The 16548-nt window shown below is 43.5% G+C and overlaps 1 long non-coding RNA gene across 1 annotated transcript; it reads left to right on the top strand.

The window, feature by feature from the left end:
- The first annotated feature begins 659 nt into the window (after positions 1-659).
- On the top strand, positions 660-4918 carry LOC110301061. Its single transcript, XR_002378671.1, has 4 exons — positions 660-956; positions 2827-2917; positions 3019-3174; positions 4769-4918. It is a non-coding gene; the product is annotated as an uncharacterized LOC110301061 (long non-coding RNA).
- The last annotated feature ends 11630 nt before the right edge of the window (positions 4919-16548 follow it).

A 16548-nucleotide genomic window follows, 5' to 3' on the forward strand; every position in this document is an offset into this window, starting at 1 on the left:
CGACCTCCAAGGTGAGATGTTGAGATGTGTACTTATGGAATCTAGAAGCCCATCCCTTGTAGTCGGGGTAGACCCTCTCTGCTAAGCCTGCTCACCACCCAGAAAAGGATAGTATAACCTGTTTGTTTGTTTGTTTGTTTCCTCCTCTGTCTCCCTCTTTTGTACACTGCCTAAAATCTTAATCCTCTGTCCTCATGTCTGTCCCTCCCCCTCCCCCCTTTCTCTCTCTGTTTGTGTCTGTCTCTCTTTCTCTCTTCCCCGCCTCCCCACTCCCACCCCCAACCCCGAGCAGCTGCTACCAGACTCCTTGAAGCCCCTGCTTACTTTCCCCTGCTTAGAAAGGACAACTCTCTCTCTCTCTTCGCTTCTAGCCCAGCTCTCTTTGTGCAGCTGCCTGAGACCTCCAGCCTGCCTGACCCACCCGTCACATGATGTCTTGCTCTCAAACTCCAATAAAATTGTCCTCAAGTTTCCTTCTGAGTCTGTTTTAAATTATTTTATTTATGATACTAGGGACCTGCACAAGGGACAGTGTTCTCCAGTGATAATAGGACACATGCAAGCAAAGATCTGAGGAGAGTCCGCACGCTGCTGGCTGACTTCCAGGCAGGATGCAAACAGGAAGTAATATCTAAGGCGGGGTTGTAAACAGCAGGACTAGGCACAGAGGAAGCCGCAGCACCTAGCTCGGCTGCAAGGCCGAAAAGAAATATTTTATCCTCTCTTCCCCTTTCCTGTCTTTTTCCTCATTGAATCTTTTCTTTTTCCTTCACATCAACCAAAATCCTTTAAGCAGGAAAACATCTTACAATAACGAAGTTTACAGATAAGCAAACAAACCTGAGAGTTAATTCCTAGAAAACTGTCCCAATAGAAGTGCTTTATGCTGAAACAAAGGGATGCCACATAGGGAGTACAAGTACCAGGAGGGGCTCAAAGTGCAGCTGGAAGGGGAGGTACAAACCGCCATGCACACAGCCCTAGTCCAATCCCCCTCCGGTGAGGGTGGTGGGCTGCAAAGAGCGTCAGACTACACAGGTACTCATAGTGGTACATACCTTTAATCCCAGCACTTGGGAGGCTGAAGAAGGAGAATTGTGTGTTTGAAGTCAACCTGAGATACATTGCAAGCTTAAGGCTCGTGTATGCTACATTCTAAGTCCCTGTAGTCTTGTTTTATATTCTGTGTCAGGAAATTTTTCTATCTCAAACTTCTCTTCAACAAGATTTTTAGGACTGATGCTCTGTGTAACGTTTCCCAGTGTCTTGTTTTTTTTATGACATGTTCATATTCCTTGAAATATTTTGAGTAGTATTTCTGGGAATTGAATTTTTTTATTCTTTAATTATTTTAGTATACAAAATAATGGAGTTTTATCCTGACATTTTCATATACAGCAATGCATCTTGCTCACATTTACATTTACTCCCCACCCCCTCCTGCCTTCCAGGCAGTGATCCCCATCCTCTTGGCCCCCTGTGCTTTCACGTCTTAAAAATATATGGGGCAAGTGCGTGCGTGCGTGTGTGTGTGTGTGTGTGTGTGTGTGTGTGTGCCTGTATGCATGAGTTTGTGTGTGTGTGTGCCTGTATGCATGAGTTTGTGTTGTGTGTGTGTGCCTGTATGCGTGAGTTTGTATTGTGTGTGTCTGTGTGTGTGCCTGTATACGTGAGTTTGTGTGTGTGCGAGCATGTGTAGTCAAATCTAACCTCCACGTATGAGAAACAAGCAGCATCCCTTTTGTGCCTTCAGAATCCTTCACAGAAAGCCCTGGTCTATACAACTATTTCTCCTGTTTTCCCCTAGAAGTCTCGGGGTCTGGGGTCAGTTCCCTGAATTGCCCCTTCTTATCCTGCCTACCTTTTACCCATAACCTCTACTGTAGACTTCACACATGAAAGAAAACATGCTTATTTTGCTAAACATAATGATTGCCAACTCCACACGTTTTCCCGCAGCTCACACAGTTTTTATTCTTCTTACAGCTGAGGAAAGCCCTCTGCTGTGTTTGTTTATCACATTCTCCTTACCCAAGCATACGTTAGTGGGTTTCTGGGCTGCTTCCATATCTTCACTATTGCAAACAGTGCAGCAATAAATGTGGATAGATGACTCCACAGCTAAGAACACTGGCTGCTCTTGCAGAGGACAGATTCCCAGGACCCATGTGGTGGCTCACAACCATCTGTAGACCCCAGGGGTTCTGACTCCTCTTTTGGCCTCCAGAGGCCAAAATGCATATATGTGGTATCCATCTATAAAGGCAGAACAGCCATATACATACAATAAAACAAAATGAACACTTGAACATCACATCTTAGCTTCCTTCAGTCTTCTGGATACCCAGAGTGATACAAACCGAGCGTGTGCTAGCTTGTTTTTGTTTTTAAGGAGCTTCCATCTGACATCTGTAGTTAGGGTCCCTATTTCCCTCATCTTCTTTTTCCCCCAGATGGGTGGTCTCTGAGTAGCCCTGGCTCTCCTGGAACTTTCTATGTAGATCAGGCTGGCCTTGAACTCACAAAGGTCCTCCTGCCTATGCTTCCTGAGTGCTGGGATTAAAGGCATGCATCACCATGCCCATCCCCAATTTTGTTTTCTCCAGGAGATCCACTCAGAATGGAGTGAGACAGACTCTCAGCTGGCTTTTAATCTGTGCCTCTCCAGTGGCTAAAAATGTTGGAGAGTTTTTCATACATTTGCTGATCAATTGTAGTTCATCTTTTGAGAACTGCCTATTCAGCCTGTTAGGTCATTTGTTGATAGAATAATTGTGTGAGTGTGTGTGTGTGTTTACAGAATCTAGGTTATTTCTCCCCTCTCAGATATATTGTTGGCAAAGAATTTCTCCCATTCCATATGCCGACTATTCAATCTGTTTTTACTTTGCTGTGCAGAAATCTTTTAAATTCCCAGGTCAATTTTTGGAATTATTATTAATAATCTTATGTGTATGGGTATTTTCCCTGAATATATGTCTGTTCACCATTTTTGTGTCTGGTCCCCATGGAAGCCAGAAGAGGACACTGAATTTCCTGTACTAAAGCTACAGATGGTTGTGAGCCACCATGCTGGGAACCAAACCTGGGCCTTCTGGAAGAGCAGCTAGTCCTCATCACCACAGAGCATCCTACCTGTCCCTCTTGGAAGTATTCCCTTTAGCATCCTTTACAGTAAGTCCTTGCCTCTGCCTAGATCCTGAAGTGTTCTGTTTATGTTTTCCTCAAGCCTTTGATCCATCTTGAATTTAGTGCATGTGTTTGTTTTAGTGTGTGTGTGTGTGTGTAGACTTGTATCGAGTTGCATTATTTTATAGGTAGATATACAGTTTCCCCAGAACCATTCATTGAAATGGCTGTTTTCTCTTTGGCACTTTTGTCAAAAATTAGATGGCTTTAACTGTCGGGGTTTCTTTATGGGCCCTCCATTCTGTCTCACTGGCCTATATATTTTTGTTCTTACAATAGTTCTATAGTATAATTTGAGATTAAATCTAATTGATGCCTCCAGCCCTTTTCTTTCTCCTTAGAACTGCACTGGCTCTTCAGGCCTTTTGTATTTTCATATGAATCTTAGCACTTTAATTTTTTTAATCTGTAGATTGAAATTGTGTGTGTGACTATGAGTGAGTATGAGTGTGTGTATGTGTGGGTCTGTGTGAGTGAATGTGTGTGCAACTGTGAGTATGTATGAGTGTGTGAATGTGTGTGAGTGTGTGAGTAAATGTGTGTAATATGTGTATACAACTGTGAGTGTGTATTAGTGTGTATATGTGTGAGTGCCTGTGAGTGTGTATGAGTGTGTGTGTGTATGTGAGTGAATATGTGTAATATGTGTGCTCAAGAACACCACAGGACTCATCTGAGGGTCAGAGGACACCTCGTAGGAATCAATTCTCTTATCTTTCATGTGGGCTCCAGGGACTGACTTCAGGTCTTCAGACTTGGTGGCACGTTTCCTCATCTACTAGGTCATCTCACCAGGCCCTAATTTTGCCAGCCATGATTATGTGAGGTCTTTCCACCTTCTAGTATCTTCTTTAGTTTCTTTCTTAATGTTTTAAATCTTTCATGATAGAGGTATTTCACACCTTTTATTTATTACTAGGAACTATGACTATTGTTATTACTTTGCATGTGTGTGTGTGTATGTGTGTGTGTGTGTAATGCATGTTTAGGCACATGTGTGTATGTGTGTATGTGTGTGTGTTCACCTGTGTTGGGAGGCCAGAAGAGGAGGTTAACTGTTCTTCAATCATTCCCCATCTTATTTTCTGAGATAAGGTTTCTCACTGAACCAAGAGATCACCAAATTCTGCTAGACTGGCTAACCGCACCACCCAAAGGTCTGTTGGTTTTCTCTGCCCAAAGACACATGCCACTATTCCTGGCTTTTTTTTTTTTTTTTAATATAAGTGCTAGAGATCCAACTCAGGTCCTAATGGCGAGACAGCAACTACTCTACAACCTGAGCCATTTCCCAGCCCTTATGCAAATATTTGATAGCAAATATGCTATAGTAAGTGAAAGTTTTTTCTTCTCTTTTCTTTTCTACTTTATTCTTTGCCAAGTTCATTTTTGGTATATGGGAAAAATATTGATTTTTATATGCCAATTTTGTATACTGACACTTTCCTGAAAATGCTCATTATATCTGAGAGTTCACTGGTGTAGTCTTTATAGGCTTTTATGGAATTATGTAGTCTGCACATAAGGATAACCTGACTTCTTCCTTTCCTATTTGTAACCCCATTACTTTGTTCCCTAGCTTATTGCCCCAACTAGGACGACGTCAGACGGCACGCTGAAGGTCAATGCAGAACATGGATAACCTTGTCTTCTTCCATGAATTTTGTCTTCTCCAATTCAGAATTATTTTGGCTATTGGTCTGTTTCTTCTGTCCTCATTTCTGTCTGGTTTTATCATGAGGGAGAATGTTCCACTTTATAAAAGGCCTTTCTGCCGTCATTGATATGTTCACAGTGGTTATTTTTAAACTGTCAACTTGACATAATCTAAAGTCACCTGGGAGGGAGTCCCAGTGAAAGACTTTCTTGATTAGGTTGTGAAGGGTTTTCTTGCTTCGATTCATTGAGGTGGGAAGACCTTCTCTGCATGTGAGTGCTGCCATTTCCTGGCCTAGTCCATGGACCGAGTGTAAAAGAAACAGAGGCAGAAGAACACTAGCATGCATGCCTTAACTCATCACTTTCTGCTCCTAACTCTAGATGTCACAAGACTAACTGCTTCGAGAGCTCTGGCGACCTTGAAGTTGCTGATATGATGGACTCTAACCTGGAGTGGTGAACTGAACAAGCCCTTTCTCCCTTAAGTTGCCCCTCTCAGGGTATTTTGTCACAGCAAAAGGAAAGAAAACTAAGCCGATTAGCACATGGATGCTGTTCTTCGAGTTGTTGATTGAGTTTCAGATGTTGAGCCATCCTTGTAGTCTGGGAGTGAAGCCAACTTGATTACTGCTAGCATCTTAATGTGCTTCCGAGTCCAGCTCACAAGTGTTCTGTTGAAACGTGCTATTCTTGTACTCATCAGGCAATGATTCTATACTTTTCTTTTTGTTGTTGTGCCTTATCCACTTCTGGTATTAGGAGAAACTGAACTGAGAGGTGGTTTCTTAGTTTCTTATAAATGTCTGAAGCACCCGCAACCTAATATTAGTCAAAATAAAAAAATTTGCTTGCGTTTTTCCCCCAGACTGTGAGAGTCTGTACATCTTATCACCAAAGCTACTTGAAGGTGGGCTTAGAGTTTTGATTTATGAAGAGCAAATCCTTTCTTGGTCTCCATTTATGGTCAAGACTAAGACCAGAAATTTTTCATTGTTGTCTCTGGATAGATTATGTTCTGATTCATTCATCCAGGGCATCGCTAGTTTTGAGATTTCCTGCTTTATGCAAAGTACTCTGCCTCTTGTCTTTCCTGCTGAATGTACTTTAGGAAAAAAAAAAGTTTCAAGCTACTGAATGCTGACAGCTACCCCAGACCCGAGCTGTTGAATGCTGACAGCTGCCCCAGACACGAGCTGTTGAACGCTGACAGCTGCCCCAGACCCGAGCTGGGTCTAGAACTTGAGCTCTCTATGATTCCATTTTCCTTGCTCTTCCTCCTCCTCCTCCTCCTCCTCCTCCTTATCTTCATCCTCATCCTCCCCGTCCTTCCCGTTCTCCTCCTTCTCTGTTGTTGTTTGACTGGTTGTTTGATTTTTGAGACAGGTTTTCCTCTGTGTAATCCTGGCTGTCCTAGTACTCACTGAGATCCACTCGCTTCTGTCTCCCGAGTGCTGGGATTAAAGGCACCACCTCCCAGCTCCTGGATCTTCATTATAGTTCCATAGCATTTCTCTTCCACTCTTGATCTATCTAAGCATTTTTTCCCTAACAATTTAACCACTACCCTTTGGCTAAGATCAGATCTAAAATTATAACCAGTATTTTTAAGCGTCTTAAGTTTAGCATTAATTTTTTTTAAAAAATGGCATTTACTTATTGTCTGCATGTGGTGCCCATGTGGAGGGCAGAGGACAATTTGTGGGAGTCAGTTCTCCCTTTCTACTATCTGGGTGACAAGGGTTAAGCTCGGGTTGTCTTGTTCACCCCAGTGAACAAGTTGCAGGAGTTGGTTCTCTCTTCCCACCTTATGATGACTTAGGTCATCAGGTCTGGTATCAAAGGCCTTCACTTGCTAAGCTATCTCAACACCCACCCTCCCCTCCTCACCAGTTTTTTTTTGATTGTCAAAATTCTATTCTTTTATGTCTTCCTCAAGAATAATAACCTGCTTTTCCTTACTGAGTATTTTAGCGGCACAAACACTTCTGTCTTTTGCCATTGTCCCATATTGTAGATTACTACTTTGAGATAGTTTCTCATGGGATGTCTTGTCCAAAGGAAAATTGATGATTGGATTGAAAAAAGTTTAGGAAGTAGGACCAACAAGGCTTTCGTGTAGGAGGCAATGCAGAGGGCGGGATCTAGGATGAGACTTAGGTTTTTGGCTTAGGTGCCTGGGTAGATGATGATGTCATTGACTAACATTGGGAATAGAGGTTAAGGTGGGTGTGTGCGTGGGGAACAATAACAAGTTCAGTTTGGACATGTTGTGTGCAAAATGTCATGTAGATAGAGACATTTTTGGTAGCTGGAAATACAGGACAGAGACTCAGGAGAGAGCTTGGGGGCTGCAGATACCAGTTCACACATTTGGGGCCCCTGTGCCTCTAAGTGTCTTCAGCTACAGTTTCAAGCGCCTATGTGTTCACTAAGTTGATTTTACGCCCATGCTTTGATTTCAACAATAATCTGGATCATCAAGATGACCATCTTATGAATGAGTATTGCTGGTGTCCTCTAGTCTCAGCATTTGTGTTTCTGTTTATTGTCTCCCTGGTGCCAAGTATCACAGAGTCAGGTCTAATGTGTAAATGACCTAAGCTGGTCAAGGGTCATTGTGTGACTGCTTGCCCATGTGAACAAAGGTATCATAGCTGGATACCTTGCTTGACAGGAGATGAGGATGGGAGAACTGAATCATCAAATGGCACAAGACCCCAATTAAAAGGGCCTCTGTTGTCAGCACCCACTTCTGTGTTCACGATGCAAATTGAAAACCCAGCTACATAAATTAATGCATTATTTTCTGAGTTTTATAATGTTTAGCTTTTTTTGCTTCCATTTTACAAAACTTTAGCTGTAAAACATAAGCATAGGAAATCTACACTCAGTTTTACATCTATGTAGATAAAGATATTAAAATAATTCTAGTCAATGATGAGTGCCCAGGAGAAGTCTTTTCCTTTAAAGGACATCTGTATGGTGTAGATTTATGTGTGAAGACTGGGACAGAGATGAAACATGTCACAGTACAGAAAAGAACCCTGGGAAACATCAATAATGGAGGAGGGAGGGGGAAGAAAGGAGGCTCAAAGAAATAGACAGCAATAAATGATGATTAAGGAAGATGAGAGAGGGGGCTGGTGAGATGGCTCAGTGGGTAAGAGCACCCGACTGCTCTTCCGAAGGTCCAGAGTTCAAATCCCAGCAACCACATGGTGGCTCACAACCATACTTAATGAGATCTGACTCCCTCTTCTGGAGTGTCTGAAGACAGCTACAGTGTACTTACATATAATAAATAAATCTTAAAATTAAAAAAAAAAAAGGAAGATGAGAGAGAACATAAGAACTGGAAAATGCCCTCAAAAAGGACTCACATCCTCACCTCAGATATTTCGTTGACAAGAAGAGTTAAAAGTCACATTTTTTTAAATTAGGTATTTTCTTCATTTACATTTCCAATGCTATCCCAAAAGTCCCCCATACCCTCCCCCCCACCCCCCTACCCACCCACTCCCATAAAAGTCACATTTTTGAAGTTGAAGGAGTAAACAGAAATGGCAAGTGTAGAAATTTATTTGTTTGTTTGTTTGTTTATTTATTTAATATTGTCACTTTGTATCTATGGGTGTTTTGCCTGAAGTACCTAAGGAGGCCAGAAGGGATAAAATCCCTTGGAGTGGGAGTTACCGATGGTTGTGAGCCACCATGTGGATCCTGGGAGTTGAACCAAGGTCCACTAAAAGAACAGCCTATGTCTATAACTGTTGAGCTGTCTCTCTAGTTCCTCTTTATTTTTAAGACAGGTTTTCACTATGTAGATCACCTGGAAGTCACTGTGTAGAACAGGGAGGCCTCAAATTCACAGAGATCCACCTGGCTCTGCCTCTTAGAACAAAAGATGCATGCGTGCCATTAAACAAGGCTGAGTGTGGAAACTCTGATGTCTGGCTCTGATGAAAATAGAAGCCTGTCTCTAGAATGAACTGGGATGTCACTACATGTAGAAAGCCCTGAACTTGTCTATGTGTTAAACAGAAGGTGGGATATGGAGAAAAGATCCCCAGATAGACAGGATGACACAATGTCATGGGGCTTCAGAAGACGTGGGTCTTAGGTGACACCAGAAGGGCTGCCCATGAGAAGCCTGGACAGGCATCTTTCAGATGAGCTAGGAGGAAGTTTAAACATGGAGCTGGACCTGGTGGCCTTGATGTCTCTGTACAGTAGAGGCCAGAGTCATGTCGTAGACATATTACAGGAATCTTGAGAGAAGCACATTAGCTGGCACGGGACTTGGGGGGAATTTAATAGTAATGTTGTGTCTTTATCTTGGCCAGGCTACTAACTAGCTCTGTGAATTGGGCGAGTAATTTAAACTATTCAAATATTTTCAGAATGAAACATTTGGGCTATAATTTTCTGAAGAGCTTTCTGGCTCTGGAACTCAGCACTTAATCCCTCATAAGTAAACCAATCCAATAAATGCTTTATTTTCCCCTTGAAAGAGCTGTTTGTGGAGTAAAAGAGCATAGGCCATTTTGAATTTTTTTTCCCCCTCATTTGAAAGTTTAAAAGCCAGTTAGAACAGAAAGGGAGGCAGTACCTGCTTTACTGTTAGGTACCTATATCTGTTAGGTCTACCGCTTACCCACCAAAGCCAAGCACAGAAATACCCAGGTTCTAAGATACCGAAGTAACTGTTGTGCTGAGTTAAAATGTCGTGAGATTCCAAGGAGGAACAGTCTAGGTTCTGCAGCTGCCTTGCACAGGGATCCCCCTCGGACTCAGCGGCACTGTCTCTTTAAGGAAGAGGAAGCCCTAACTGAAGCCTGAGGTGACCCTGGCTCTGTTCTTTACTCAGACCTGCTGCTCATAACTGAACTTGAAAGAAAATGGAAAACTGAGGGTTTTGGTTTTTTTTTTCATTCCAAAGTCTGAATCAACCAAAATTGATCATATCTGGCCTCATAAAGAGGCAACCAACTCTTTGCAGTGAGAATGTACATTACAACACACATACACGGTAGTACCTGAAATGCCAGAAAATCCAAATACTCAAAAATTACTGACCAGAACACTGAGGACATGTGTGCCTGCAGGGTCCATTATGAGCAGCTCTGCTCTGAGTGCTGGAAAAAAGGAAGGGTCTCTAGGATTATGCAGCTCTTAAGCCCATTTATCTGTTCACACTTCCATTTCTCTTACTAGAATGTGAGCTCCTGCAAGCTAGGGCATTTACCCAATTCCTTGTTTTAGTCCTGGTGCCTCTAACAGTAATGCATACGACTTCTTAAAATATTCTCATAGGAATGAGATAAGTCTATGGCCTGGAGTTGCAAATAATTAGAGAAAGAGTCTAAAATAATTCCAATTATTTTAAGGTACAGCTAACTATAGTTCTTTTCTGTGATGCTAAGAGAAAGAAAGAGTGTTTGGCATCTTTGAAAATTAAAGCTACACACACAAATCCACATGCACACGCAAGCACACACAGAGGCACACAAACCTTTCAATGAGCATATGTTGATTTTATTGCTTCCGTACATCCCCTGCCAAGCGTCTTCGTTTGGTTATCTCCTGATTCAGGACCCCTGGAGGTTTCTAGTTGTATGATGTATTAGTTTGGAGTCATAGGACAAGCATCGTTTTCAATTAAATCCGAGATTTTATAACCATTGTGTAATGGAAATTCTATAGAATCATCTTATAGATGTAGATTAATAATCGGTTCTTTCCTGAATGCTAAAGACAGAAGCTGTCTGATTGAATTGCATGTAAGCCAAAGAGGAGAAGGGGAAAAATGATTAACTAAAAGCCCAGTAGAGTGTAGCTGGCTATCAGAACGGTTCCAGACTCTCAATGTCGGGCCTTTTCTGTTCCTCCTCCTTCAGGTTCACTCATCCCTTCTCAATGTCTGTAGTCAGTAACCCTTTCTCCCCTACAAAGGCAAGATGGCCTCCAGATGCCTCAGGCTCACATTCTTCAAGTTTAGCAATCTCCCAAGGAGAGAAATCATCCTCATTAATTGACGAGGAAAGGTTCTGGAGAGGATCGCGTTTAGCTCAGCCAATGTCACACCCATTCCTCAGTCAATTAATTACTGCAGTGAGAAGGACAAAACACTTTAATTGGCTAAATCCGTTCCTCCCGTGTCTCCTTACATCTACTGGCTGAATCTGGATCCATGCCTCTGCCTTTTGGACCGAGAGAGGAAAGGCTCAGGATGGTGCTGTGCTCTGGAGGAGGCGGTTCTCCAAAGGAAAACATGTGGGTGTTGCTGAGAGGGAAGTGGGTGAACAATAGGAAGTTAACCAGCACACCAGGGCTGACACAGAGCTCTTATGTGTAGGTTTCATGAACCAACTGGCCTCCATCCAGGTCATTCAGGGGTCTATTGTCAATAGCTGAGGCACATACTGTACCTTTGTTAGCTGTTTAGAATAGTACCTGAACACTATGATTTTAAAGTAGTCTATGCAGTGCTGGCATCTCCAGGGCCTTGCACACATCAGACAATTACTCTACCACTGAGTCACACTGTCGGCCCACAGGAATGATGCATGTGTTGTAATATGGACACACAACAAAGATGCTTGCTTGTCTTTATGAAACTGAAAAAGTATCCTTTGCACTTAAAACATATACATATATATATATATATATATATATATATATATATGAACACATAATACACATATACATACATATGTGTGTGTTTAAGGCATTTTTTTCAGACGCTCATCAGTATTGGGTGGAATAGAGCAAGAATTGGTAAATAAAATAAAATAAGTAAATGAACCTTTCTTGCCTTTTGTTTCTCTTGAGGAACATAGTGTGAGCACACAGTCTTTTCTGTGAGGCGTTGTATCTCCTGCCCCAGCGTCTCGAAGTGGCTTGATTTTAAGATAACTGGACTGAGTACTTTTGTCAGTAGTGAGCCTGGTGGAAAGGAGCATCAGAGCCAAGCTAAGCCCCAAGTCCCCAAGATGCCCTTCAGGAGCAGTCAGCCATTTAATTTGATCTATTAAACAAACTTAGCAGTTGGGGTGCCCACACAGCGAGAAAGGCTGCTTAGAGATGAGATGCTGGCTTTAACTGGAATCTTCTGTCCCTTATTAGACAGCCATAAGCTTCTAATTATACACACCATCTTCCTTTCAAATGTGGATTTGTAAAAGCTTATGAATTTTCATTCTTAGTCTCAGATTTAGGGAATAAAAACAAGTTCTTGTCATGAACAAATAGGAGGGTTCTTTTTTCCTCCTTTTCTTTCTTCCTTTTAAAATTTTGTCCTACCCCCAAAAGATTCTTGATAATTGATCAAACACCCACTGTGCACCAGAGCTGCGTGAGGGACTTGGAACTATATGAAGGACGTTTGAAAGGTAATTCCTGTCCTTGAAGAATTTAGGTCAGGTGTCTCTGGAGAAAGTCTCACACCCAGGACAATTATGCAACAAGGGATTGCATTGCTCTTTCCAAAGTGGCTTCCCTTCTGTTTCCTTCCCTGAATGGGGGTTTTGCTTCAAGCTCCAGAATTTTCTTTTCTGTAGTTTTCCTTGATCCCTTGAATGGAAGGTAGGGGCTACACTGTTTGAACTGCCCTTCTAAGCACTAAGTTAGGTTGTCTATAACCATTCACCTGAGCACGTGGGGGGAGGGTGTTGGGGGGAGAGTGAGAGTTGGGGGGGGGTGTGGGTACACGCGGGGATGGGAGGCTCCTCTAGTTTTTTCTTGTGTCTGCACTGCAATGACACACAGCCAGTCCTAGAACCAACCAAAACTGCCTGGTTAAAATGTCGGGTATAAACCTGAGTTGCTGGATGCTCTGAGTTACCACACCCAGTCTTCTCAGCCCTTCTTTCTGCAAACGGACCCCCGGCAGTGCTCCCATTCTTCCACTGACTGAGCTCAGACACCACTCTCTCCACAAGGCTCCCTCCCTTTGCATCTCCTAGACTTGTATTTCTTGTACCTCTTCCTAGCATTGATTTGTTTTTATGTCTCCATTCCCATTCTAGACTCTTTGTATCATGTTTTATTATCCTGGAACCCTGAGTGCCTAGTAGGATCCCTGACACACAGTAGGTCCTCTTTAAGTTATCGAAACGAATCAAATCAGTTTGCATACAATTCAATAGTGGCATGGAAGAGACTCAGGCAACTGAAGGCCCTGAGCCCCGAGCTTTACATCTATCTAGGTCATAACGGAGAAAGCAACCTTGAAGAGGAGATGAAAGGGCAGTGCTCCAGCAGCAAGCGGGAGCCCAGCAAAAGCTGGTGACGGGGCGTAGATGGATGGGTCTGGCTGGTTGAAGAGTATTAGGGATGAAGGTTGTAGAGGCCAGGTTGGGTCAATGGAGGATCCTGAGTGTCAGTCAGAGCCAGTGAAATGGGATACAACATGCCACGAAATCCAAGGAAAATCAGTGCTCAGAGTGAGCGTGCCCTTCTCCGTGCTTCTGCCTGAGAACGGATGCCCCTACTCTTAGCATGTCACTGGCAGGGCTTGTGCCATCTGGGTACGGCAGTGTGGTGTAGAAGCAGGGTGGCAATAGAGGGGTCAGGAGTGCTGGAGGTGACTTGCCTCCACTCTGGCACAGATCTGGTGCTTGAGGTGGTGAAATCGTTTCGTGATGTAATCCTCAGCGTGACGTGGAGAGCATGGTTCGAGAGGCCCCTTGAGAGCCAGGCATGGTGGTGCACGCCTTTAATCCCAGCACTTGGGAGGCAGAGGCTGGCGGATTTCTGAGTTTGAGGCCAGCCTGGTCTACAAAGTGAGTTCCAGGACAGCCAGGGCTATACAGAGAAACCCTGTCTCAAAAAAACAAAAACAAAAACAATCCCCCCCCCCAAAAAAAACCCCCAAAACAAAAAAGAGGCCCCTTTAGTCTTTGGGACTCAATCCAAAGCAAGTTAAGGGAATCTTTGCTGCCTTATTCCTGTACGCCGGTTCCTGTCTTGGATTTTCTTGTGGGCTTACCTGTATTCTGAGGGTCTAAGCTGCTTTGTTAGCCAGGTCTCCTACAGTCCCACAGCCTGCTCTACTGAGGTCAGCCTCTCAAGCTTTGGTCATCGTTCCCCTCAACTTAGTCCTCCTTAAGCCTCCTGCCCTCTTGCAAAGCCACTTCCAGCTCAGCCCACCCTGTGTCTCCTAGAGCTTTAACCCAAGCTTTGATGGTTATAGACATTTTGCCCCACGCTGTACTAAGTTCCACATTGCTGTTTCTGCCTCCAATTAGCTCATAAACTTTTAAAAAGTAGACTATTAAGAGATTTATGTCGGGCATGGTGGTGCACGCCTTTAATCCCAGCACTTGGAAGGCTGAGGCAGGCGGGTTTCTGAGTTCGAGGCCAACCTGGTCTACAAAATGAGTTCCAGGACAGCCAGGGCTACACAGAGAAACCTTGTCTAGAGAGAGAGAGAGAGAGAGAGAGAGAGAGAGAGAGAGAGAGAGAGAGAGAGAGAGAGGGGTATTTATTTGTCTCTCTGCCTCCAATCTATTCTGGAACAAAGCCAGGCTTAAACAGACATCAAATAAAGTTTTTGAAATTTGAACTCAGAGATGCACAGGAAAAATGGAAAGCAGAAACCACTAGAGCTGAAATGACAGTGAATAATGATGCTTTTGTCAAAGGTGTTTAAGATCTACCCAAAGATTCTTTGAAGACAGGGAGACCCGGGAAGTTTCTGGTCTGTGGGCTTCTTGGAAATGAAGGAGTGGGTAGTACAAGGGCCTAGCGATATCTCCGCCAACCCAAAGAAGAAACAGAGGACTGTTTACTGAGTGACTTTGCTGTTGGAAGCGTCCCAGCCACAGCTTGGGAACATCGGGCAGAGTTACCACCCTGCTGCCACAGCCTCTGCCAACTTGGATAAGAAGCCTTGGAGCTGACCTGTCTCTTGGCTCTGACACAAGGCAAGTGAGCACACCAGCAGGCAAGGAAAGGAAGTCGTTGTGAAATAAAAGACACGAAAATGAGGCGAGCACAGCGCTCCTCTCTCCTCTCCCGTGACCCCACCCTACTCCACCCCCACTCCCACCCCCACTCCCACCCCCACCCACCTCCATCCACCTCTCCACATCCTGAGCCTCTCCCTAGCTTCATCACCACAGCCATCTGCAAACTGGTATAAACCAGAACTTTCCCTTTATTTCCAGGGGTTATGTGGCCCTCAAAGTGTAGCTGTTCTAACAGAGGGCAGGAGCATTCAGTTGTTTAATAGTGCTTTGTCCCCTAAGAAAGTGGTTCTAGGTTTGATGGAGGTTAAAATCACGCCTCTAGGAAGGGAACTGGTTTACAAAGACATAACACTTTCGAAATGCAATGTTAAATACAAGAGGAAGACTCACTGAGAGGAAATATTTGGGCTCTAGATCTGGCAGAGTCGGAATTCTCTTCTTGGTCAGACACAAAATCCCCTAGGTCTAGATCCTGCCTTTGTTCCAGCTGCCCGGAAGAAAGTTTAGAAAGATGGACTTTGTTTCAGATACACCAGATACGTTTGTAGCCTAACTCTGCCATGTGTCGATTCCTCTTACTGTTGGGGAAAGTGTAGGGATAATTCCATTTGTCACCAGCCGCAGTTCTTTAGTAGAAGTGGTGAGATTTATTAGGGAAAGTATCAGTCATCCCGTATAAATAGATGCACAGTTAAGGCACGCACAGCAGGCACGCAGTGTACACTTCTGATGGGGCCGTAAGGAATTTATTAGTGAAGGCTTGTGACCCAAAAAAAAAAAAAAAAAAAAAAAAAAAAGGTCCTTAGGAGAAAAGCAGAGTGAAGACTATGCTTACAGTTTATAGAAAATATTCTTCAGAATAGTGGTTTTGAGCCGGGCGTAGTGGCGCATGCCTTTAATCCCAGCACTCGGGAGGCAGAGGCAGTGGATTTCTGAGTTTGAGGCCAGCCTGGTCTACAAAGTGAGTTCCAGGACAGCCAGGGCTATACAGAGAAACCCTGTCTGGAAAAACCAAAAAAAAAAAAGAACAGTGGTTTTGGCTTTACTTAGTCGTAAGAATCATTTCAACTAAAATTTATTTATTTATATTTATTTATTGCTACCTGCAAATGCTACAACAGGCTGATAATATAGCAAAAACGAGTTATTTTCCATTGCTGATCTGGCTCTTCAATCTCCCCTTTCCGCAGTCGGAGCTGCTGCAGTCAGCCCCTCAGCTGTTGACACACGGTAGTCCAGTCCAGTGCTCACGCTCCTCTGTGCCTCAGGTTTTTCCATAGCAAGTCCGGAAATCATTTCTTAGTCTGTAGGTAGGAGCCACAGCCATTGTCTTCAGAAAATTTAACTTCGGTTCATGTCTTTCCCTAGTGGTTAGGGCTAGCTGTCTGTTTTGACATTACAGATACATTGTAACCAACACCCAAGTCCCCCTGAGTCTTCCCCAAATGTTTGGGGGTTTTGGTTTTTCCAGATGGCTTCTCTATGTATCCCTGGCTGTCCTGAAACTCACTGTAGGCTAGGCTGGCCTTGAACTGAAGAGATCCATCTGCCTCTGCTTCCTAAGTGCTGGGATGAAAGGCATGTGCCATCATTGCCTGAGCCTTCCCCATCTATTTTTATCAATTCGATTCATATGTATGGTATTCTGCTGCGTGACTCTGACTTCATTCATCCACAATTCCATATCTGAGCATTCCGGTTGTTTGCTTTTCTTTTTGCAGTCAACAAA

Source organism: Mus caroli, chromosome 9 (assembly GCF_900094665.2).
Source record: "Mus caroli chromosome 9, CAROLI_EIJ_v1.1, whole genome shotgun sequence".
NCBI lineage: Eukaryota > Metazoa > Chordata > Mammalia > Rodentia > Muridae > Mus > Mus caroli.